The 24,115-nt window shown below is 46.4% G+C and overlaps 1 protein-coding gene across 1 annotated transcript in view; it reads right to left on the reverse strand.

The window, feature by feature from the left end:
• Window positions 1-23,424, reverse strand: part of BRD4 (bromodomain containing 4) — an 81,796-nt gene extending 58,372 nt beyond the window's left edge. The window contains exon 1 of the mRNA XM_082651112.1: window positions 23,386-23,424. The gene's annotated coding sequence lies outside the window, so the exon portion shown is untranslated. The remainder of the gene's footprint in view (window positions 1-23,385) is intronic.
• Between the last annotated feature and the right edge of the window lie 691 nt (window positions 23,425-24,115).

The raw sequence follows: 24,115 nt of genomic DNA on the forward strand, positions 1-24,115 counted from the left end.
ACGCTCAGCACTGACTCAAGAGTGAAATCTGGCTAAACAACGGTTTACAGAACTGTACAGTTGGCAGCATCTGAGAAACCCCGAAAGAAAAAAAAAAAAGGGATGCCTGGGCCCCTACTCACAGAGATTCCAGTGAAAAGCGTCCCGGGTAAGGGCCAAGTAATAGGATTTTCAAAGCTACCGAGGTTATTCTTAACATTCAAGCCAAGACTGTGATCCACTGCACAAATCAAGAACTGGGGTGCCAATGCCAGGACATACCAGGAGTCTGCGAGTTTTCACAAATGTAATTCATAACAATTTTCTCAAAATCTGTGTTGAGTAAAACATAAGTGAAAACACCAAAGCCTAAGGTTCTCCTTCCCCTTAATCTCTTCAGCTGTAACTGATAAAATAAAGGTCTGGATATGCGGTTCACAGTGGAAGAGAGAGACACGCTGGCCTCTACATACACATCTGGCAGAGAGTCCGTGATCTCCACCAACTAGGTGGAAAACAATCTCATGCAGAGATTTTCTGGGTCCACTTGTTTCCTCTCCAGTCCAGAAGCCAAGGGGACAGGAAGAGGAATATGATTCTGCCGCCAGCACGGAACACAACTGAAACTTGGCTATAATTCCAGGGCTAATTTCTGGGTGTGGAATTTCCCTCTTTCCCACTGCTTTTCTCCAGAAAAGTCTTCTCAACATACCACAGCAACCAGCAACCTAGGGCAGGCTCATGTTCCAAAGGTTCATCAAGCCAGTTCTTGGGATGTCTCTGCCGGGTTCCCAGGGAAGAATGTTGTAAATGATGGCTGGATGCCAGGACTAATCCAAAATGAACAGAAATGCTGATCTCCTTGGAGCCTGGGGCTCTAGGGTCTGGCTGACATCCAAGATTCCCAGGATGCAGACAGTGTGGGGTGAGGCCTGGAGTTTGGGCCCTGTGTGGTGAAGTGGCAAAGCAGTCAAGGATAGTGAATAGTGGGGCAGGCTGTCCCAGACCCATTCAGAGAACAAAGAACTAACACATCTACTTTCAAAAAGAGAAAAGATAAAACCATTCTTCGACTATGATTGTTTCCCCCATTGCCTCAGCACTCAACACCATAATACTTCATCTTCCTTAGAATTTCCGAATCAGGTACCAATTGGAGGTGCCACGAACAGGGACAGTGGCCCAGGGAACAAGCCATACAGTTGAAGCTGAACCTTGGTAGAGCCTGCCCATTCCAGAGAACCAGCTTGCTAAAGGAAGCTGCACCACATCCAAACTCCTACTGCAGCCTGGGGGTGCCATATGCTGGTATCTACATAGAATGTGTCCCTGGCACCTCAGAGCACTGGGCACATGATAGGAGTCCAAGGATTCTAGCCAGGTTCCCCATCTTTCTCAAAAAGATGCTTGTTGTTGCTCACACATGTACCATTCTGACACACCTGATTTCTTCCTTTGAATATACTAGGCCTTCCCTGTCTGAAATACCCTGTTCTCCACAGTTCCCCATCCTGGCAAACCACTCTCCTTCAAGAAGCCTTCATTGAGTCCCCATCCCCTTCCCACACCAAGTGTGCCATAGGTGGCCTTCCCAGGAGTTCTTGTGGCCAGTTTTTGACTTATCATAATCACAGGATCTACTTAATACTGAGAAACTAGACACTTTCTCCTTAAGATCTGGACCAAGGCAAGGATGTCCTTTCTCACCACTCCTCTAACATCGTGCTGGAAGTCCTAACTAATACATTAAAAAAAGGAAAAGAAAAGAATACAGATTGGGAAGAAATAAGACTGTCTTTATTGGCAGATTACATGACTGTCTATATAAAGAACCCCAGAGAATCAACCAAAAAAACCACCTGGAACTAAGAAGCAATTACAGCAAGGTTGTAGGATACAGAATTAATATATAAAAGTCAACTGCTTTCCTATATACCAGTAATGAACAACTGGAAATTACAACCACAGCATACACTGAACTGTGATCATGTTTGTTCCCCTTCAAGTTCGTACTGCTATGGACAGCATCAAGTCAGTGCTTGGCAGGCTGAAAGGTCTCAATAAACGTTTGAATAAAGCCAGAAACAAACCATGGATACCAGCCATGCAAAGTCCAAAGCCTGGGACAGAGGCCTCCCAACCCCAGAGAGAGATGGCAGGATGCCTGCAGACGAGCCAGTGTGTCTTCAGACAGTAGTAACGCAGAGAGTATGACATGGCTGCTAAAGTGAACAGGGAACCAAGAGGATCAGTGTAGGGGGTGGATCATTGAGGTGGCACCACAATGTGCAGTGTATTGATCTCCTAAACCACACTGAGCTTCTGAAGCAGCACTCAACCCAAGGGCAGAGCTCTAAATTTGAGTTTGGGAAATACAGAGGCCTAAAGGGAGACAAACCAACTTACTCTCAATCCTCTGAAAATCCCCTTAACAAAGGAGATGTGTTGACAGAAGCCCCTCTAATCTGGTTATCTAAGCACATAACCCCCTCTGCCTCCCCTTCCTGGGGGAGTGGTCTCTGATGGGGAGTGACCCCTCAGGTGAAAGACTGACTTCAGAGTCAGTAAGACCTTGGTTCAGATCCTGCTCATGTGACCTTAGGCAGGCACTTTAGCCTGACGCCCTTCTTCTATTGGGATTTTGTCATATCTGCTTGTGTTTTTTGCGAACTAAAAAGAAAGAAGAAAAAAGCAGTCAGCACAGCTTCAAGCAAACCATTAAAAACAAAAGTTCCTTCCCCTCCCACAAATAGGTAATCACAAGTTGTGAAACAGGAGCAGCCCTCAGTTACAGTCTCACAATCTTCACAAAAGACACAACATGGCAACCAGGACTGGCATCATTGCTATTATGGCACCTTCAAATGTCAGGCCAGGGAGTCCTGCCACCCTCCTGCTGACCAAGCCACACAAACTGCAAGGTCTTCCCAAGCTGTTCCTTCACAGATCTAAATTTACTGAGCGCTTTTCTCTTTTCTGTCTCTAAGAACACATCAAGTGGAATATGTTACTCCCTCATCTTCACAAACAAGCAATACACAAACAAGACACAGAAGCATTTAGAGTCTCCAGACCTATCTTCACAAAGTTGGTAAATCGCCTTGGGTGGCTTCAGTTGCTTCTCAAGTCTTCTACTCATCAAAGCCTGACACACTCCCACACCTTCCTTTGTTTTGTTTACTGGACAAGTACAAGGAACATTCAGTTTGCATAATTAAGAGGTCTCTTTCAGAATTTGTTGACATTTCATCTGCTTTTGGATCCACCTTTGTAAGGGGCTCAGGTCTGGTGGGAGATGCCCCACTTGCTGACAAAGGGAATACAGATGTAGGCTCCAACTAGAAGAGTCCTCATTTCCTCTTGTCTGAGGCTGGCCCTCAGGGGTTACAGGGGATGTAAGAGGCAGAAAGCAGGGACGTCCCTGGTGGTCCAGTGGTTAGGACTTTGCCTTCCAATACAGGGGGTACTGGTTCAATCCCTGGTCAGGAAGCTAAGATCCCACATGCCTTGCAGCCAAAACACCAAAACAAAACAGAAGCAATATTGTAACAAATTCAATACTTCAAAAAAATGGTCCACATCAAAAAAAAAAAAAAAAACTTACAAAAAAAAAAGCAGAAAGCAACTGGTTCACTTGGAAATCGAAAATGGAAACAGCAGCATATAAGGGCCCAGCCCATAAAGCAAACACCCTGGGCTCCCAGCAGCAGAGAGGAAGAGGTGATGACTGCATGTCCTCATTCCCAACCTCAGGCATTTTTGCAATCTCATCTTCGAGGTGGAGGTGAAGCATAACAGGATGTTGTTACAACCAGCAATGTCCCCAACTGGGAGAACCACTACGAGCCACAACACAACAGGCGGCCAGACACCAGGTCAAGCAGCCGCTAACAACTGTGATAAAGGTTCCTGTGTGCCTGTTCTATGCAGGCAATGGAGCACAGCGCAGGCCCAAAGACTCACAACCCAATTGGGACTTCATTATTAAGCAGTAGTTTATTGGTGGGCTCTGCAAAACACACAAACATGGGTAAAATTCCACAAACGGAAATATTTACTGTAAGCACTGCTGGAATACTTGGTTTCTTTTTGCCTGAATCTTGCCTAAGGTTGTGGTTAACTTGAATGGCTGTCAAGAGAAGAATCAAAAAATGCTTCCCTTGCATCTTTTTTTTGACTGTGCTGGGCGGCATGTGGGATCTTAGTTCCCTGACCAGGGACTGAACCCACGCCCCTTGCATTGGAAGCGCGAAGTCTTAACCACTGCACCACCAGGGAAGTCCCTTTCCTTGCATTCTTAATGTAAAAAGCTTGTGGTCACACTGATGATTCCTGTCTTCACTCCACCCTTGAAAAAGGGAGGAAACTGTACTTCTCTACAGCTTCCCTAACACTTGTGAACTAAACCAAAATTATAACAATCTACTTCCTACAACCAGAAAATCGGCTTAATAGAAAGAACACCAAATCATTTATCCCTAGTAAAATACGCAATCAATCCAACTCCACCCGAGGCCTAGAGAAAGAAAATAGGCCCGGGCTTCCCTGGTGGTGCAGTGGTTGAGAGTCCGCCTGCCGATGCAGAGGACACAGGTTCGTGCCCCGGTCTGGGAAGATCCCACATGCCGCGGAGCGGCTGGGCCCGTGAGCCATGGCTGTTGAGCCTGCGTGTCCGGAGCCTGTGCTCCGCAACGGGAGAGGCCACAACAGTGAGAGGCCCGCGTACCGCAAAAAAAAAAAAAAAGAAAAAGAAAATAGGCCCCACACTGAGAGATCCTTAAGCAGTTCAGGCTATTTCCTGGGATTCCAGCATTTGGAAACTAAACTAAACTGCAGACACATCATGCTGTCACTTTTATGGGTCATGCCTCAGGCACATCGCAAGAGCCCTCTTCTGTTGGCACAGAGCCATTCCTTACTCTCAGGGCACTACAAACACTTGTAGACACAGACATTTGGGACGCAAACATGTTCAGCTACCACTGTTGCCCACCTGAATGCCCAAGGCTCTGGCCGGGCACTGCTTACACTTGTGACCCATGTGACTATCTCACAGCAGAAGGACCCAGAATTTTATAAGGTGATTATTATGCATGAATGGGCAGAGCACCTCTCCTCCCCACCGAAAAAAGAATCCTCCCCTTAGAGAACTCTGCAATTTTCACACAATTCTTTCACAATGATCTACTTGCTCCGTAGGCACAGTAACTAACTCAACAGTCCCCTGGTGGAAGTAGGGAATAGGATGAAGGGACATGGGGATGGGGCATCCAAGCTATGGCCAATCCCAGCTAAGAAGCGGTTTACTTTGATTCCCCAGCAATAGATGCCCTAGCCTCAGGCAGAACTCCCAATATGGACAGATATAGAGGCACACAGAACAGGGACATATTTCCATGGCTCCCAGCATGAGTGTACTCTGTGGCATAACGTTCGTGCTTCCTCCTTCCTCCCCAGAGCAAGGCTGCAGCAACAGGCTGCCACCAAGCAACTACCACTCAGGAGCAAGGCCCAACATTCCAGTGCTATCTGTCCTTACAGCAGTGGCCACCTGCTTCTGCATCTTACCCACCAAGGCTCACAAGCAAAAAACATGACATAATTGCTGCTCTGGAGAGAGCTCATAAAGTGGTGGCTCTCATCTCCGGCTGCACAGAGAATTGCTTGGGGATCTTATTTTAAACACTCATGTGTAGAGCTGGGCATAGGAGGAGGGGCTGACTACAAAGAGGCACAAAACAATTTGGGGGATTGGAAATATTCTGTATCTTGACTGCCAGTGATGCATTTTTCAGAATGAATTTTATGGCATATAAACTTAAGAAAATGAATAAACAAATAAACCATGTCTGGGCCCCACCTACTTCAGACCTGCTGCTGTGCAGGGAAGGTGGAGACAGACCTACAGGTTAAGAACAAAAGCAGCCTGGTCTGAACCTCAACCTCCAGAACTAACCTGAGAGACTTTTAGCAACAGACATCGTCATTAGACTTGTGATTCCTCATCTGTGAACGGGAGTAGTTAACAGGGCCCATCCTCAGGATTGTCCCAAGGATCAGCAGGCTTACATATAGTGCCTGCCTTATGTGAAGTGCCTAATGTTGTTCAATCACAGCTTTTTGGGGGGTGGGGGTGGGGGTGGGTGGGAGAGGTATTGAGAAAGACCCAAACTACTCTACTTTCTGGAATGATCCATCCACCTTGTGTAGACTGGAAACTCCTCCAAGATGAGAGCAGCTACTGGAGCACTGCTGAACAACTACATGTTATAAATTGCTTTTCTGACAGGAAAATTCAAGGTAAAGAATGGGTTCTGTGACTTGTGGTTTACATTTAAGAGAGCAAAGCAGCGAAACTAACAATCTTAAAGGAGTAATAAAAAATCCTTGGGCTTCCCTGGTGGCTCAGTGGTTAAGAATCCGCCTGCCAATGCAAAGAACATGGGTTCGAGCCCTGGTCCGGGAAGATCCCACTTGCCAACGGGCAACTAAGCCCGTGTGCCACAACTACTGAGCCTGTGCTCTAGAGCCCGTGAGCCACAACTATTGAGCCCACGTGCCGCTACTGAAGCCCACGTGCCTAGAGCCCGTGCTCCGCAACAAGAAAAGCCACCGCAGTGAGAAGCCCGCGCCCCACAACGAAGAGTAGCCCCCACTCGCCGCAACTAGAGAAAGCCCGCGCACAGCAATGAAGACCCAACGCAGCCAAAAACAAACAAAAAAAAAAACGAAAAACCTTGTAGGCTGCACAACCGAAACATTTCCTGCGCTCAAATCAGTTAGGGAAGTGGGGCTACTCCTAGCTCAAAGTAGGGGGAAAGTTGATACCCAGCTATTGAAGAGTGTTTAAGACAGTTCATTAATCTTTTGAGAAAATTAACTTACCCTGATAGAACACTACTGTGTAGAATAATTTTTCATACTAAATGTTTCCTAGACGACCTTGGCCCAATTTTACAGTTTTGGTTAAATCTCAAAACTAGTAAAGATATTTGCTGCTGCAGGGCTGGGAGGGGGACTCCTAGGCAACAAGTGCTAGAGAACCAAACAACTCCCTACTGGCCCTGACAACAGAACACCTTTGGGTTCAGAGGGAACAAGCAGCAATAAGCAAACAAGCCAATTCTGCCTGTGGACTGAGATCTCTTGATTAAAACATTTAGCTGTCACTACAATAAAATGTAACAAAGCCACAAGTAGGGGAAAGGTCACCCTTCAGCACAACACCTATTTCCACATGTGTAAACTCACAGGGTTACTTACAATCAATATTCCCCTCATACTATGTTCTGGTGTTGATGGGACATGTGTATAGATCCTATCTGTCACCTCTAATTGTGACATGACAGCCACTACCCATCACAAAAGGCCAAAGCTTACCACTCCCCAGCTGTCTTACATTGGGACATTTCTGGTTTTTCCAAATGTGGACATTACAGGGTTGAGAGGGATCAACAAATGTTTGATGGCTGAATTAATACATGCCCAGCTCAGTGGTCCCCTCCATGAAAGGTGTATGACGAAGCCCCTGATCAAAATGGAAGCAAGAACATTGGGGAGTGAAACTGGAAAAGGCTCTAGAGGAATATACACCGCAACACACTCGATGAGCAATGCCTGAAGTCTATGCCCTTCAGTCTCCTCACTCTGACATCTGATCTCCTAGAGCACATGCAAAAATGTCCACCCATCCTTCATGGTCATTACTCTCCTCCAGAGGGAAATGCAAAGTGTCTCTGATCATGGACATCCCTACTGTACCACACCACACAATCCCAGCCCATTCTATCTCTCCATGAATCAATCGGAAAATGCACACTGTGACACAAATGCCAAACATCACCAGATCCCCAGCCTTCTGTTTGTTTGCTCACAGGAATGCACACCGTGTGTCTGCACATGTGGTCACTGGTGGTCACTAAACAAGCTCCTTTCAAGGCCCAAAGCTCCTGGTTAGAAGAGTGTCCGGACTCAACTTTTTAACTGGAGTTAGGAAGCAGTCATTTGTTTCTACAATGCATCAGATTTGCACTAAACATCTCTTAAGACTGAGCACCTGCCTGCACCAGGCAAGTCTGCACACAGCTGAACATTCTCCAAGCCGCCAGTGCCCTGCCAGAAGATTTGCTGAGCAGTCAAACCCAGCCTGGCCGCGATGGCTGTAGCAGTTGGCAGGCAATGTACTAGCAACAACTTTCTGGGTTAAGTGCCAACTTCCCCCGAGTGTCCACATGCTTAGGGAATGCAGTTGGACTCAGAACAAGGAGGAAATTACTGAATGCCTACTGAGGCTTGGGGCTCAGTGTGCTGGGATGCTGTATTCCGACCTCACAAGAACCTTGTACACAGCAGAGATCAGGATCTCATTCTGTAGCTGAGGACACTGATGCAGAAGAAATCAGTCATTTATATGAGGTCACAAAGCCAGCAAGGGATTCAGAGGCTGCATGACTCCTCACCCTGTACCCAAAAATCATTTCCTGATGGATGAAGGGTATACATTTGAAAGGCAAAACTCTACAACTTTTAAAAGATAAAACAGAATATTTGATTTCAGGTAGTGTTCTCACAAACTGTAAAACAGAGTCATAAATTCATCTATGTTAAAATTAAGATTTTCTGTTTGTCAAAAGATAATACAGAAGTATGTGTGGTGGTGGTGGTGGTGGTGTTGACACCAAACTAGGGGGAAATATTTGTAAAATGTACCAGCCACAAAGATCTGGTGCTCAGACTTTATAAAGAACGGCTGCAGGGACTTCCCTGGTGGCGCAGTGGTTAAGAATCCGCCTGCCAGTGCAGGGGACACGGGTTGGACCCCTGGTCCGGGAAGATCCCACATGCCATGAAGCAACTAAGTCCGTGCGCCACAACTACTGAGCCTGTGCTCTAGAGCCCGTGAGCCACAACTACAAGCCTGTGCACCACAACTACTGAAGCCCGTGTGCCTAGAGCCCGTGCTCCGCAACAAGAGAAGTCACCACAATGAGAAGCCCACTCTCCGCAAGTAGAGAAAGCCTGCACGCAGCAATGAAGACTCAACGGAGCCAAAATAAATTTAAAAACCTTGAGGTTATTAAAAAAAAAAAAACGGCTGCAAATCAATTTAAAAAGATAAACAAGCTAAAGGAAAATGACAAAAGTCAGAAACAAGTATTTCAAACAAGTACAATAAACACAAGAAGATGCTCAACCACGTTACTGTGCAAATATAAGAAGTCTGTTAATGTCAATTTTGGTGAAAATATGGCTCAACATTTTCAGATGTGGGAAGGTAAACAGATGCAACTGTTTTTTTTACAGTAATTTGGCATTAAGGCATCCTCAATGGCCTACTAATCCCACTTCCGGGCACTTACTTAAGACACCTGCACACCTCTTGGATGCGTGCAAGCATGCAGAATGCTATAGCAAGAAGATTTTCTCTTGACTGAATTCTTATCACAGCTACTCAGAACCAAACCCTTATTCAATGAGATCATTTGTCATTTTATAAAGTCAAGAAAAGTTTTAAAAGTAAAATGAGGGGCTTCCCTGGTGGCACAGTGGTTGAGAGTCTGCCTGCCGATGCAGGGGACACGGTTTCGTGACCCGGTCCGGGAAGATCCCACGTGCTGCGGAGCGGCTAGGCCCGTGAGCCATGGCCGCTGAGCCTGCGCGACCGGAGCCTGTGCTCAGCAACAGGAGAGGCCACAACAGTGGGAGGCCCGCATACCGCAAAAAAAAAAAAGTAAAATGAAAACCTATTCCTTCAGGGCACACTTGTTAAATGAATTACCACCTTTCTACCACTGGGTTGCTGCTCACCACTGGAGATATTAAGGTCTCTAAAACACCTGTCACACCCCGCCCCCAGTCATTTTAATCATACATGGCACAGGCATGGCGAACACCTTTACTCACCACTGAATCGTTACTGTGCACGCAGAATACAGCACAGCACCTGACTTCTTAAGAAGTCCCACGCACACACACTGATGGAATCATCCAATTCAGCATGTCTGCTTCAGGCAGGAAATTCCTTTTAAATAAGGGTCCCTATGTGGGAAAATAAGCACCCAAGAGCTGGAACTCAATTTCACCCTACAATAAAGTAGCACTTAGAGACTGAGAGGCTCACCAAAATCCTAAGAGATCATCCAGTTCACATCCCTGAGTTAACAAGCCTGGGTGGGGCACCTGGGCTAAAGATGACACTCCAGCTTACTACTCCCCCAAACTCCCTCTCATATACTTTCACTGGAGTATCAAGGGGAAAATGGAGGTGAAACCAAATCAAGGCATTTTGGCGCTCTGGTGGAAACCTTTTAAAGGTGAGGTTTAATTCCACATGTGTGAATTTCTTCATGAGACTCTTCAGGAGAGTGGCACAGAATCCTGGATGAAAAGATCTGCCCAGCCAAAGTAACGACCCTCCTCTGACCATTCTCTGCCCCGGTGAGTTTTTTTTTTTTTTTAATAACCTCCGATCTTTTGGACCAAGGGCATGGCCTGCCTCCAAAGAACAGGTGTTTGCTTGCAGAACTATCCAGGTTTCTGTCCAGGCCTCGGCTGTCCTCACAGATGGATAAGCCTAAACATCAGTTCTTTCCCTATACTCACAGCTGGATAGTCTCTTCCTTCTCTGACTGCCTGAACTGTACCTCTCAGAAAGCACTTCCTAGGTCTGCCTTGTTCTCATTATGTACCATCCCAACCATCTGCATGAGGTGGATTCCTTCCTCTCTTCTGCTGTAGAACAGAAATCATGAACACCTGGGCTCTAGAAACAGGCCTTGCCACTTACCAGCAACCCTACCCAAGTGACTGAGCTCTCTGGGTGTCAAATTCCTTATCTGCAAAACGCAGATGATACCAGTACCCATTTTCTGAGGATTTTAAGGAACACAGAGTCTTAGAAATCCAGCACCTGGCACACAGTTATCACTCAAATATTCACTAAAATGGACTGATCATAAATGGATGCACAAGCTCCCCAGTCTGTGGAGGGGAACACAGCGGAGAAAGAGAAGTGACCCACATTGCAGCTCCATACATTAAGGCTGACCCAAACCAAGCAGGGTGACTCCTGTTCAAATTTACCATTTCAGAATAGGCAAGCAAGAAGAAACAGAAAAACAGGCCTATTCAGAAAAGGTAGTTCTACCCTTTGAAGGGAAGTCTATTCACAGGCAACTATTTGCTAAAAGCCCAGAACCTTTTCACAAAATCAATGATCAAAGATAACTATTGTCTCAAGATGAACAATTAGGGGGTGGGAGGGGTTTGAAAGAGCCATAGGACAGGGAGGGTACCCAGCTCTCACAAGTGCAAGGGAAGGGTACTCAAATGGGTTCCCAGAACAAAAAGGCCCATAGATGTCCTGAGAAATGACACAGAGGACAGGCAAGCTAAGCTATGGGCCTGTCAGCTCCAACTCTGGTAACTCCAAACTGCATTCCTGGGATTACAAATATATGTGAGTTATTATCTTGAAACAGATGAACATGAAGGTGGTGTTATCTCCAGACAACCAATTTGTGAGCTCAATTGTTTCCTGGCGTCAAAAGGAAAACAGAGACGCATATACACAAACTTCATTACTTAGCAGCTTTTTATAACTAAAAGCACTTCAGAGGTAAGAATTTTAAATGAAGATTATAAATGAAAACAACCTACACATGGATAGTACCACCTCTTACAAAACTCTTTCATATAGGCTATGTGTTTATTTAATTACAGAACAGAAAGGGAAAACTGCTTAAGTAACAAAGCCATGGCTGTACAGTAAGACTGTAATTCAACTGAGCAGAGCAATGGGATTAATTAAAGCCAAGATCAACAGAAAATGAAAAGGGGAAATATCCATCAGCATATACAAGTCTATCTTCAAACTTTAGAAATTAGGGGAAAGCAAAGGGATTTTAATATTGTTAAAAAGAGGACAACAGGCCCAAAATGGTGTCTCCTATGCTAAGCCCCATGTCCACAAACCACAACTTAGTTTCGGCTCTCCCAAAATGGAATCTTAAACCAGTCAATCGGGAATCACCTGGTCAGCACTACTGAGGTAATCCTCCTGACAGACCCCTAACATCCCTAAAAAGAAAGTGACCTTGCCACAAGCAATCTGCTTTTTGATAGCATAATTTCCCTCATCCTGCTCTCTGTTACTAAGTCTTTCATTTGTGCAGCTCCTTGGGCGCTCCTTCCCATCTGCTAGATGGGATGCTGCCCCATTCATGAATCATTGAATAAAAACCAGTAAGATCTTTGAAGTTTACTCAGTTGAATTTTTCAAACAATATGCCCTATTCTTAGAAGTAATACAAGTTCTTTTCCATCCTTTGACAACTCTGCCCCAATTACAAAGTATGAATTATTCAAGTTTACGATACTGGATTTCCCATTCCTTCTACCAGACAAGGATTTGGGAAAGGAGAGCAGAGTGGCGCCATGCACACCACCTGTGTAGCATGTTCATATCCCTAAGCATAAACATATCACACTAAACAATGGTACTTTCTCATCCCACAAGCTCTATCTCCCTCAGTCTGCAGGTTCAAGTGCATGCATGGAATAAAGGGTGCTGCAGCTGACAGCAGGCGCTAAGCCACATAAGGGACCATAGCCATGAATCTTTCTAAGTCTACCCACATCCAACACCATGAAATCATCAGGCTGGCTAGCGACCCATTGGATTACCTTCTGCAGCAAAGGCTCCAGGCCAACACCAAATCCTGGAGATGGTTTCATGAACAGCACAAACAGCTTCAGTGAAGAGCCCCAGAACAAAAACCTTCCTTCATCTGCAGCCGCTGCAATAAGCCCATTCTGGCACATTCTGACATTCATCTCCAAGAAAGAGAACAAGCTGAAAAAGAAGGGCGCAGAGGGCCCCTGGACAGATGTGTACCACAGCTGACACTGGTTACTCGACCGCTCTGTAAAAATCTCTGGAGGATTTTCACAAGGACAAACCAAAAGGGGTGCTCCACACAGTTTCCTACAGTCATAAGTTTGCAAATGCCTGCAAAAGCAGGATGCATGCAAAAAAGAAAGTCTTCAAAACCATCAAGAGTCTTTTAATTAACATAATTACTCATTCTCAAAGTAAAATCCAAGAAATTCATTTTAGTACATGCTCCCTGAATGGGCTTTAGGGTTCTGAGAACTGCCCCTGCCCCCAAACTGTTCAACATTCGCACATATGCGTTTTTCTGGAAGAAGGATCCACAGTGCTATCTGTCACATTCTCAAAGGGACCTCCAACCTCCCCTCAAGTTAAGAAATGATGCTCTAGGGACTTCCCTGGTGGTCTGTCCAGTGGTTAAAAATCCGCCTTCCAATGCAGGAGATGCGGGTTTGATCCCTGGTTGGGGAACTAAGATCCCACATGCTGCGGGGCAACTAAGCCCGCACACCGCAAGTACTGAGCCCGCGCACTCTGGAGCCTGCCGCCACAACTAGAGAGAAGCCTGCGCGCTGCAACAAAGAGCCCGCACACCACAACAAAGACCCAATGCTGCCAAATAAATAAATTAAAAACAAAAAAACTGATGCTCTAGTGAGAAGCAGGGCTGGTCTATCCTTGGCCACTGGACCCTCAATTATTTTGAGCCCCTTAAAGAACTGAATAAATCCAAGAGCAAGAACTGCAGGAAAATGATTACTCTAGCAATGTTTAACACTTGTTTTTGATTATGGAAATCTGAGTAAGCTTTCTGTAATACTAGAGGAATGCCAAGCAGCAGACTTTACAATAACTTAAGTACAGAAACAGCTTAACAAATGGCAAAATTACAAATGACTTTTTGTGTGGATGAAGATGAATCCAGTCCACTGAAATGTTCTCCATAACAAGTTCATTCACGCAAGCGTTTGCCGATGTTTATCTACCTGGTCTCTTAACCCAGTCTTCCCCTGCGCTTCATTCCGTGATCTAAGCCCATCTCACCCCTGTGCTTCCTGAGGGCTGTTTTTCTGGCCAAACTGGGCTCTATCACCAGTGGCTGGAGTCCTCTTGCCCACTCAAGAGACTATTGAGACTTGGCTTGACTCCTCCCAGAGCCCCCACAGCAACTCCCACTGTACCTGGAACCTGGAATAAACCATGTCGTTCATTTAATCCTCTATCAAAGATTTGGAATACACACATCCTTGACCATCTTCACTTTATCCTTTTTCTTGAGTAACTCATTCTAAGCTGATTTCACCTAATTCTGGTTTATGACCAAGTATGGTAAATTAGCTTCCCTTTCAGCCATCCAAAACTTGCTTCAAGTTAGGGGATACACTCGACTTCTAGTGTAAACTATAGACAGTTTGACAAAAATTATCCCATCTAGAATGACTCATAATGGTGAGCAAGATGCTGCTGGGGCTACCACTTGAGGTGAGCAAGTGGAGGGCAGAGATGGGATAAATATGTCACGTTTGAGGCGAGGTGGTTCGGCATTCCCACTCTGCACGTGGTCAGGGATGGGCAATGACCCAAGCCAGAGTCTTCCGTCATTAGAGAGCACTACTGGGGAAGAATCACTCTTGACCTTGAGGTCAGGATATCAGAGATAAAGAACAGCTCTGATGTCCCTATTTGAGCCCCTGAATTCAGCTGTGCCCAAGGCCCACTCCAGACTTATCACATCAACCAACAAATTCCCTTTCATTTCAACCTGTTTTATGCCTGGTATTTTCACCGGAGAGACCTAACCAATACAGCCATTTCCTTTAAAACTGACATCTTCACTAAAAACTTGGGAAGACACTATCTGAGAGTAAAAGACAAGTAACTTGCCTTACACATACACACACAAAATACTCTTCACATACTTCTTGTTTTGCTTGTTACGAACTACTGACAACCTTCACCACTACATGCTTCCTCAACTTCCCCATCCCACTCTACCCTCCAAACAGCTTCTAGCAAGCAGAGTACAAGAAAGAAAAGAAAGTGAAGATCAATGCAGGACTTCCCTGGTCGTGCAGTGGTTGAAAATCTGCCTGCCAATTCAGGGGACACGGGTTCGATCCCTGGTCCAGGAAGATCCCACATGCCACAGAGCAACTAAGCCCGTGGGCCACAGCTACTGAGCCTGAGCTCTAGAGCCCGCAAGTCACAACTACTGAAGCCCGCGCACCCTAGAACCCATGCTCTGCAACAAGAGAAGCCACCACAATGAGAAGCCCACACACTGCCAACGAAGAGTAGCCCCCGCTCGCCGCAACTAGAGAAAGCCCACGTGCAGCAACGAAGACCCAACTCGGCCAAAAAACAAGATCAATGCACTTCACTCGCTACTAGAAAGCATATCCAGGACAGTCACCCTTGCGCAAGTGATGAAGGAACAGATTGCAAAATGGCCACCAAAAAAATTTTTTAAAAAGTTTTCAGGGTACCCACAGCTACCATTGAGAGGTATCTAAAATGAGGTTATTTCACACTAGGCTGACAAGATTCACAATAAGAAACAGATTTTGTCATGTACACAGTACATAAAATCACAGCAAAGGTTTTATGAAATACCCTTGAATGTGTAACACCCTTTGACATTTCCTTTTTCTCCCTCCTTAAACAATGACTGCAACCTACTAAATTCAGTTCATTACCCAGAGTATGAAAAACACAGATATAAAATAATAATTACTCTCTCTTAAAATCTAGATTGTGGTCAAAGTTCTCTGGAGCCCAAACCTATTCTCTCATTTTACACATGAGAAACTGAGACTTGAGAGGATATGCGACTGGTCCAAGGAAGGTACACAGCAGATGCAATGTGTCCAGCCCAGTTCCTTCCTTCTCTCCCTCTTGTGTGCACACACACGCATGTGCACACACACAACATGCACTGGCAGGCTCCATACTCCACGCAGTCTGCCTGTTTCAACCCTCACAATAACGATCTGCTCACCTGAAACGTATGCTTCCTCAAACACAGCGGAAAATGTTTCAAGTGTGAAATCCCCAAATTTATCTCACTTACACAAAACAATCTCAAAAGCCAATTCGCCGGCAAGCATGTATGTTATTGCCTGGGATAGGACAACTGGGGACGTTAGTCACACACAAGGACACGGATATTACTAATTCCTGCTTCTAGAAATTACATAATACCAAGCCCAACACCTTTCCCTGGCACTGCTTCCACAGTGTACCAGTGTCTCTTGGCCTAACAGCAACTAGGAACAAATAAGCAGTTTCAGCCTTAAGGGGACACCAAGACAAGAGAAGTGACCACAGGCAAAGTGAGGCCTGGACGGCTATTCTAGAAACCCTTTATGCAGAGCAAAAGAAGCACCCTCTCACCAATCGAATATAATACAGGTCAGATACTCCCCTACCTTCCCCCAATCTGAATACAACACAGAGGCCAGACACCCCCACCTGTTGTCTACTCAGTCAATGCTTATTCATACAAATCCCATTTTACACAGGAGGAAACTGAGGTTTAGGGAGATTATGTAACTTGCCTGAGGTCGAGGTCAAGGCCAGAAGGGAGTGGGCCTGGACTGATCCCTGACATGGACTCCACAGTTCTCAGTACACAGCTCCACCCAAGCCCAACCAACTCTGCTAGCCACAGCCCAGAGTCCTGGAACTTCCTACATTGAGCAGAACAGGCCAACACTTGTCAAGGAAAAGATCACAGAATACCCTACACCTAGGGTGAGCTTAAAAAAGCCTTTATTTGTAAGTATGTCACAGATCAAAAAGAAGAAATGGCATATTCATTTAGGTACTCTTCATTTGCAGTTAAATGCTCAGATTTAACAGTTTAACACAAACTAAAGGCATTCCACACGGACCTGGATACTGATGGCCCCTAGTAATGGTGACTGGCATCGACTGGTTCTTCTGGTCAACAGGCCCAAAGTCCACCAGCAAGAACTCAGCCTCCCAGCCAGACACTCCACTTTCCTGGCCCATCATCCAACTGCCTGCCTCCCTTCCAGGGAGTCCCTGACTTGTGATACAAACCTTCCTGCAGACCAGAATCCTTTCAACAAATCCAGATGTCAACACAATTTAATTTAGGGCCAAAAGAGGCAGGGAAGGTATGGAGAGATGCTACGCTTGTGCTCCGCAAAAACTTCCTCCATCAGCAACTCCCAATGACTGCTGCCTTTGTTCAGACAACCAGGTTTTAATAAAATAGTTAAGTTACATCTTAGGCCTGAGGATATACTGGACCACCTTCCCCTGATGGATCATTTCTCCAAACTCTGCAGCCAACAACATCCCAGGGTGGGCTCCCCCAAAGCTTGCTGAATTTCCATTAATCCCATTACCACCACTTTTTTTTTTTTTTTTGCGGTACGCGGGCCTCTCACCGTTGTGGCCTCTCACACCGCAGAGCACAGGCTCCGGATGCGCAGGCTCAGCGGCCATGGCTCACGGGCCCAGCTGCTCCGCGGCATGCGGGACCTTCCCGGACCGGGTCACGAACCCGCGTCCCCTGCATCGGCAGGCGGACTCTCAACCACTGCGCCACCAGGGAAGCCCACCACCACTTTTAATCTCATTATCAGATAAACAAATCCTCACCTAGAAAAACCAGCCCCTACTTTATATCACCTCCCCCACTGATCTCTACTCACAGCTCACTTGAAGGAAGACCAACACACAGGGGGATCTGAAAGGCACCTGGCTGATCTTGATATCACCCGGTGACATGGTTTCCAGGCATGTTAGCTGGTCCACCTTCCTACCCTCAGCTGCTCTACTTTGTAATACCTGGCTACCTCTTCCCACTTCTATTCTCCATCCTGGATAATGACAGCAAATAAGTAGTTAACCTTGAGAGAGCACTGCCTCATTTTATCCTCAACTTAAAGATGGAGAAATGAAGTCTGGGGAAGGCTGAGTGACAGGCGAAGGTCACACAGCAGGCAGGAGGGCCAGGATTCAAACTGGGGTCTAACTGTGCCACACTGGTTGTATCAGTCTTTGGAGCAGGGCAGCAAAAATGAGACAGGACTGGACTGCCAAGAGGCTGTTCAAGCCCTCCCCAGAGCATTCAAATAACACTGGACTTCTATCACAGAGTCAGGAATTCTGCGACTTGATTTCAGGAAACAAAGTCCAACTCTGGGCAGGAGAGTAGAAAGGTCAAAGAGCAAGATCTCAGAGACACTTCTGCTTCTCAGAAGGCTTCAGAACACACTCAAAACCACATTTTGTTTTTAAACAGTTACTATTTGTGTGTGTGGGGGGGAACTGTTAAAAACCTCACCCTTATAAACAAGACACTGTCAAGCTTAGATTGGAGAAAGGGAAATTCATGGAACTTTTCTAGAAAACTAATTTGTATCAACTTTCCAAAAACGCACACCCTTTGGTCTGGTGATTCCATTTCTAGATATGAAAAAAAGAGAAAACTTGAAAATCATGTCCAAAAATAGCAGAATTAAATTATGGTACATTCACGTAATAGAATTTTAGGCAACCATTTAAAATAGAGTATTTTGGAAATGTTCACAGTGTAATATTTTTTGAAAAATTAACAGCACAATCCAATTTTGTTATGTAGGAAAAAACTGGCACAAAAATGGGGTTAGGTAACAATTTTTAACACTTAACATCACCTTAACACTGTATGTTCCAAATTTTAAAAAATGACCGTGCACTACTTTTGTTTAAAGAGAAAATCCCATAAAACCTCTTTTGCAAATGATGTGGATCAACCAGTGCTATTCCTCCTCAGGATTTGGTCAAGAACAGGACAGATGGCTGCTCTGCCCTATCTTTGACACTGGACTCACTCTCCATCTATTTCTTTAGAATGGAATACATCCCATGATTTATGCTGGGACATGTGGATGCAGTTTAATCAAGTTTAATCAGTTGTAGCCTGCTTGGACTGGAAAAAAAAAACCTAAGTGTTTTTAAAATTAACCTTTGTAACAATGGTACGAGTTTGGGTTGCATCTTCCAGACTGTTTTCTGTGCCTCACCAGCATTTCAAAGTGTTCTCTAACAAAGTACAATTTAAAAAACCAAATGGGGATCAAACCATGCAGACTGTACTACATGTCAACATGCTGACATCCTTGCACTTCCATTTCCTCATTCTTTTAAATGGCTACACCACATTCCATTAAGCTTTTTTTTTAACCCCTCCATCAAAGTACTAGAAAAATCACTGCAGTTAAAAAGTCATTGTGCATTCTCAAAAAGTTAAGTACCATGACCTAGAAATTCCACTCCTAGATATCCATCCAAGAGAAATTAATACAAATGTCCACACAAAAACGTGTACATGAATGTTCGTAGCAGCACCATTCACAATACCCAAAAAAGTGGAAACCCAAATATCCATCAACTGAATAAATAAAATGTGACATATCCATCCACACAATGGAATATTACTTAGTTATAAGAGAAATGAAGTACTGATTCATGCTACAGCACAAACCTTAAAAACATTATACCAAGTAAAAGGAGCCAGCCACAAAAGGTTATGTATCATATGATCCCTGAAATATCCAGAATAGGCAAATTTATAGAGACAGAGTGTAAATCAGTGGTTGCCAGGGATTGGGGGGGATGGAATGTGACTGCTAATGAATAGGGATTTCTTTTTGGAGGGATGAAAATGTTCTAAAACTGGTTGTGGTGGTGGCTGCACCACTCTGAACATACTAAAAACCACTGATTTGTACGCTTTAAATTGGTGAACTATCATTTGTGAATTATATCTCAATAAACCTGTTATAAAAACACTAAAAACAAAAAGATAAGATTTTACAATGTTAGTATAATACTCTAGTTTATATTCAATAAATATTTGGAGAGAATGAATACGTTAAGAAAGAATATATGTACCACAGAAAATCACTGTGCAAATATCTTTTTGTCTTCCCTTATACATAGTAGAAGCTCAGAAACTAATTGTTACAATGGATTGGCCAATCACATGAAATCACAATATTAGAAAGGGCTCAATGTTTTTAAACAAAAAAACAAAACCTTTTTACTGACAAAATGAGATCCACATTAAGAAATGCTACACATACTTATTTATCACCCACTTCAACTTCCTCTTAAAATACTTTTCCCAGGTCAGGACTGACCCACAGCCCAAACCCACTCACCACATTTCAAACTGCTAAGTGGGAGACGCACAGTAGACAGTGCACAGAAGCAACTCCATGCCATGCTGCTTGGACTATTAGTAAGTTTACTGCAATTAGGGACCTTAACGTTACCTTAGTTAAAATTCACGTCTCCCGGGCTTCCTTGGTGGCACAGTGGTTAAGAATCCGCCTGCCAATGCAGGCGACAAGGGTTCGAGTCCTGGTCCGGGAAGATCCCACATGCCGCGGAGCAACTAAGCCCGTGCACCACAACTACTGAGCCTGTGCTCTAGAGCCCACGAGCCACAACTACTGAGCCTGCATGCCTAGAGCCCGTGCTCCGCAAGAGAAGTCACCGCAATGAGAAGCCCGCGCACCACAATGAAGAGTAGCCCCCGCTCGCCGCAACTAGAGAATGCCCACGCACAGCAACCAGTGCAGCCAAAAATAAATAAATAAATAAAATAAAAACAAAAATTCACGTCTCCTGTAAGTCACTACTGACCAATTATGCCCACTGTTAATATTTTACTGATTTAAAAGGAATTACTTGCACTTGGTATTATGGGCATGTCAAATTCTTCCTAAATTATCTCTCCAGTTTATTCACTCAAGGAATATTTTAGCTGCTCTTCTAAGGTGCTGAGGATACACTAGAGAATAAAAATAGACAAAGCCAAGCAAACAAAACCCTGCCCTCACAGAACTTACACTCTAGTAAAAATAAAAATAATTTAAGGAAATCTTATTTTTTACAAACTCATGTCTTATGAATTAAATAAAATGCCAGCACCAGCAAAGAATCCCCACAATTCTCACCTTGCAAATGTTCAGTCTTTTCAAAACACTAAAAATCACAAAGATTTATTAAACATTAATAGAAACACTGAAACTGTTCTCAATAACAAGCTTTTCTCTCCTTTTTATAGATCTGCCAGGAACATAAAGACAAACGTGTCAACTTCACAATTTTATTCAAAATCAGAATTTGAAACATTTCACATCCACACAATCGTTACAGATGACGACAGCGGGTTGTCAGAGCAGATTTAACAGCCCAGGGTCTTCAAATCATTGATACGAAATGGTTTTTACTATAAGTTAAAAAAAATATATCCCTCCAATCTCCTTCCAGAATTCATAAATCTCAAGTCATTCAATAACCTGAATTGTGTAACATGAAAATACTGCATCCCCTCCACCTCCAAAAGCAAAAGTGCAACTTAGTACAAAGATCACAACAACTGGCTCAAAAAGGTAACTTTTGGAAACAAAGTCTAAATTCCTCTAAACAATTCAATAATTTAGTGGAAATTTTACAAAGTGGCCAATGATTCTCTTGCAATTCTTAGGTAATTTTTTTTCTCATTTCTATCCCAGGAAGGGAAGGTAACCATATAGACACCTGAGAACAGCCAACCCATCTTTAAAATGCAGCCACTTTCATGTTCTAACTTTCACCTGTAGGCAAAATTCCTTATCTTCAGCAATTGGCTGGGGCTGAATTCTAGCAAGATTCACACATGTGGGCTCATCTCCTCAGGTTAAGACCAACTAAAACCATCTTAAGAGACTAACTCACTCCACAGCTTGAGCCCTTAGATACTTTGTTTCCTACTAAGGTTATAGGGTAGGGCAGATAACAGGGGAGCAATGCACTGTTTTAGATCAGGCTTTTCTCGATGTGGTCGAGGGAAATCATCGGAGAGGTTTATTTTCCCCAGGCTGAAAATTTGGGGGAGAAGGGGTTAGTTATCTACAATGCCTTGGGGGAAAGATAAATCCTATCCAAATTAAACCGAAAATAATGTTTTATCATATTACTGGCTAAGTCATAAAATAGACTGTGCCATCCAAAAACTTCTCGAAACTGGTAACATATTCATAAATCCTACTGCGTATCGCTTTCTTTACAACCTCCAAGGACTAAATTCCAAGAACTAACAATTTAAGGAACCTGACAGCCCCATTCATAAAAATCTCCCAAACATTATTACAGCACCAAAGAGCCACTGGCTTAGAGGTACACTGAGACGGTTTCTGTAAACACGAACAGGTAGAGCCCTCTCGAAGGTAAGCAAAGACACTTCAATTCTCATTCACTTCTCCAAGAGGTCACTTCTTGCATCCAGCACACACACAGAAAGTAACCCAAGGGCCAAGACCATACACCGCACGAGGCTGCACAAAACATTGAGTAAACAAACAAAAACAACACTTCAGAAAACAATGCGTGATCTTGACTAAAAGAGAGGTCAGTCACTCAGCAAAAGAACATGACTCATCCACGGGCCTGAACAGAAGTATTTATACTGCCCACTACACCGAAGTGGGATTTCCCATCTTCATCCAAGGCTGGGCCTTAGGAGTATCTCAGTCGGGTGAAGTTGTGTTATTTCCGTTTTGGAGGGAGGGGGGTCATTTTATTTCGCTGAATCACAACTCCCCCACATCCCCATCCCATACCACCACCACGCACAAGACTGCAAATAGACGAGACCCTGGCAAGGACGCCAACAAGCACCGACCGAGCAAAACAAAGCGCCCAGTGAGGGGCTGCCAAGCCGGGAGTGGGTGGGTAAAGGGGGCCAGGCTCGCCCCTCAGTGCACCGCTCCCGCCCCCAAGAGCCTGTCTCCGGGCAGGTGTGCAGCGGCAGCCTTCTCCCCCCACCGGGGAACCAGCCCCGTTCTCTGCAGAGCTCCGGGGACAGCCCGGAAGATGAGGAAATGAGGGCGGGGGCGCGCTGCCCCAGCCTGGACAAGAGGACCAAAGCACCAGGGAGCGCATTGGGCCCGCCCCACGTGAGCGTCCGGGCCGGGGCCAAGCCCGCCCCGGGGACTGCGGCCGGGGACAGCGGCGCCTGTGACCACTACGCCGGGCCCGGACTTACCGGGGCCAGGCGCGCCGCGGAGTCCGCGGCGGCCGCTTCCTCCTCCTCCTCCTCCTCCTCACTTGACAAAATGGCGGCGACAGGAAGTGCCGGGCGCCTCGGCCCGCCCCCCGCCCGCCCCCGGCCCCCCGCCCAGCCGCTGCGCCCGCGCCCCCCGCCCGCGCCCCTGCCCTGCAGCCCTGCCGGAGCCGGGGGGCGGCGGCGCCAACGGCGGGGAGCCCGCGAACCGCCCTGCCGCCAATGGCGCAGGCGGCCCTGGCCCGGCGCGAACGGCGCGGGGACGCGGGAGGCCCGCAGGCCCGAGCCCGCGTCGCCCCGGCCTCCCCGCCCCCGCGCCGCGCCGATGGCGTAGGTGCTGGCGCACCGGCCCCATTACGCAATGCAGGTTACGCGGGCCGCGCCGCGGAGCTCCGCCGGCTGCCCCGCGCCGTCCGCCGCCCCGAAGGGCACCGGTCCTCACCTGAGACGCTAGGCCGCACGCCGCCCCCGCCGGCCGCCGCCGCCCCCTCCTCTTCGGGCTGCCTGCGCGGCGCCGGGGCCCGCCCGCCGTTCCGCCGCGCTCACAGGCCCCGCTTGCCCGCGGGCACTGCCGGCAGCCGCCGCTGCCGCAGCCACCGCTTCGGCTCTTCGGTTGCGGGAGAGCAGAACAAACAGCCCTACCGCCGCCGCCGCCGCCGCCGCCGCCAGCGCACTGACGTCACCGCGCACGCTGCGCGCGCGGTCACCCGCTGTCGCCGCCCGGCGTGCGCGCCCGAGACCGTGCCCGGCGAGAGCGAGCTCAAGAGAGCTGGCGGCCGGGAGGTGAGTGGAGAAAGCCGGTGCTCAAGGCCAGCGGGAAGATGAGAACCCCCCCCCTCAGACCAAGGGTGGGGACTGAGGAGAGATCTTGCAGACCCGAGGGAGGGGACCACGTCGTTGGACAGAAGGGACACCGCAGACCGAGGAAGGAGACACCTCAGAAGGAGGGGACCCCGCAGACCGAGAGGGGAGACGCTCAGACCGAGAGGGGTCCCCCCAGACCGAGGGAAGGGACCCCGCAGAACGAGGGTGGGGACCGCGCAGACCGAGTGGGGAGGCACTCAAACCGAGAGAGGGGACCCCGCAGACCAAGAGAGGAGACACCTCAGACTGAGTGAGGGGGTCGACCTATAGACTGAGGGACGGGACCGAGGGAGACTGAAAATTGGGCC

Source organism: Grampus griseus (assembly GCF_964374135.1).
Source record: "Grampus griseus genome assembly, chromosome: 3".
In the NCBI taxonomy this organism is placed as follows: domain Eukaryota; kingdom Metazoa; phylum Chordata; class Mammalia; order Artiodactyla; family Delphinidae; genus Grampus; species Grampus griseus.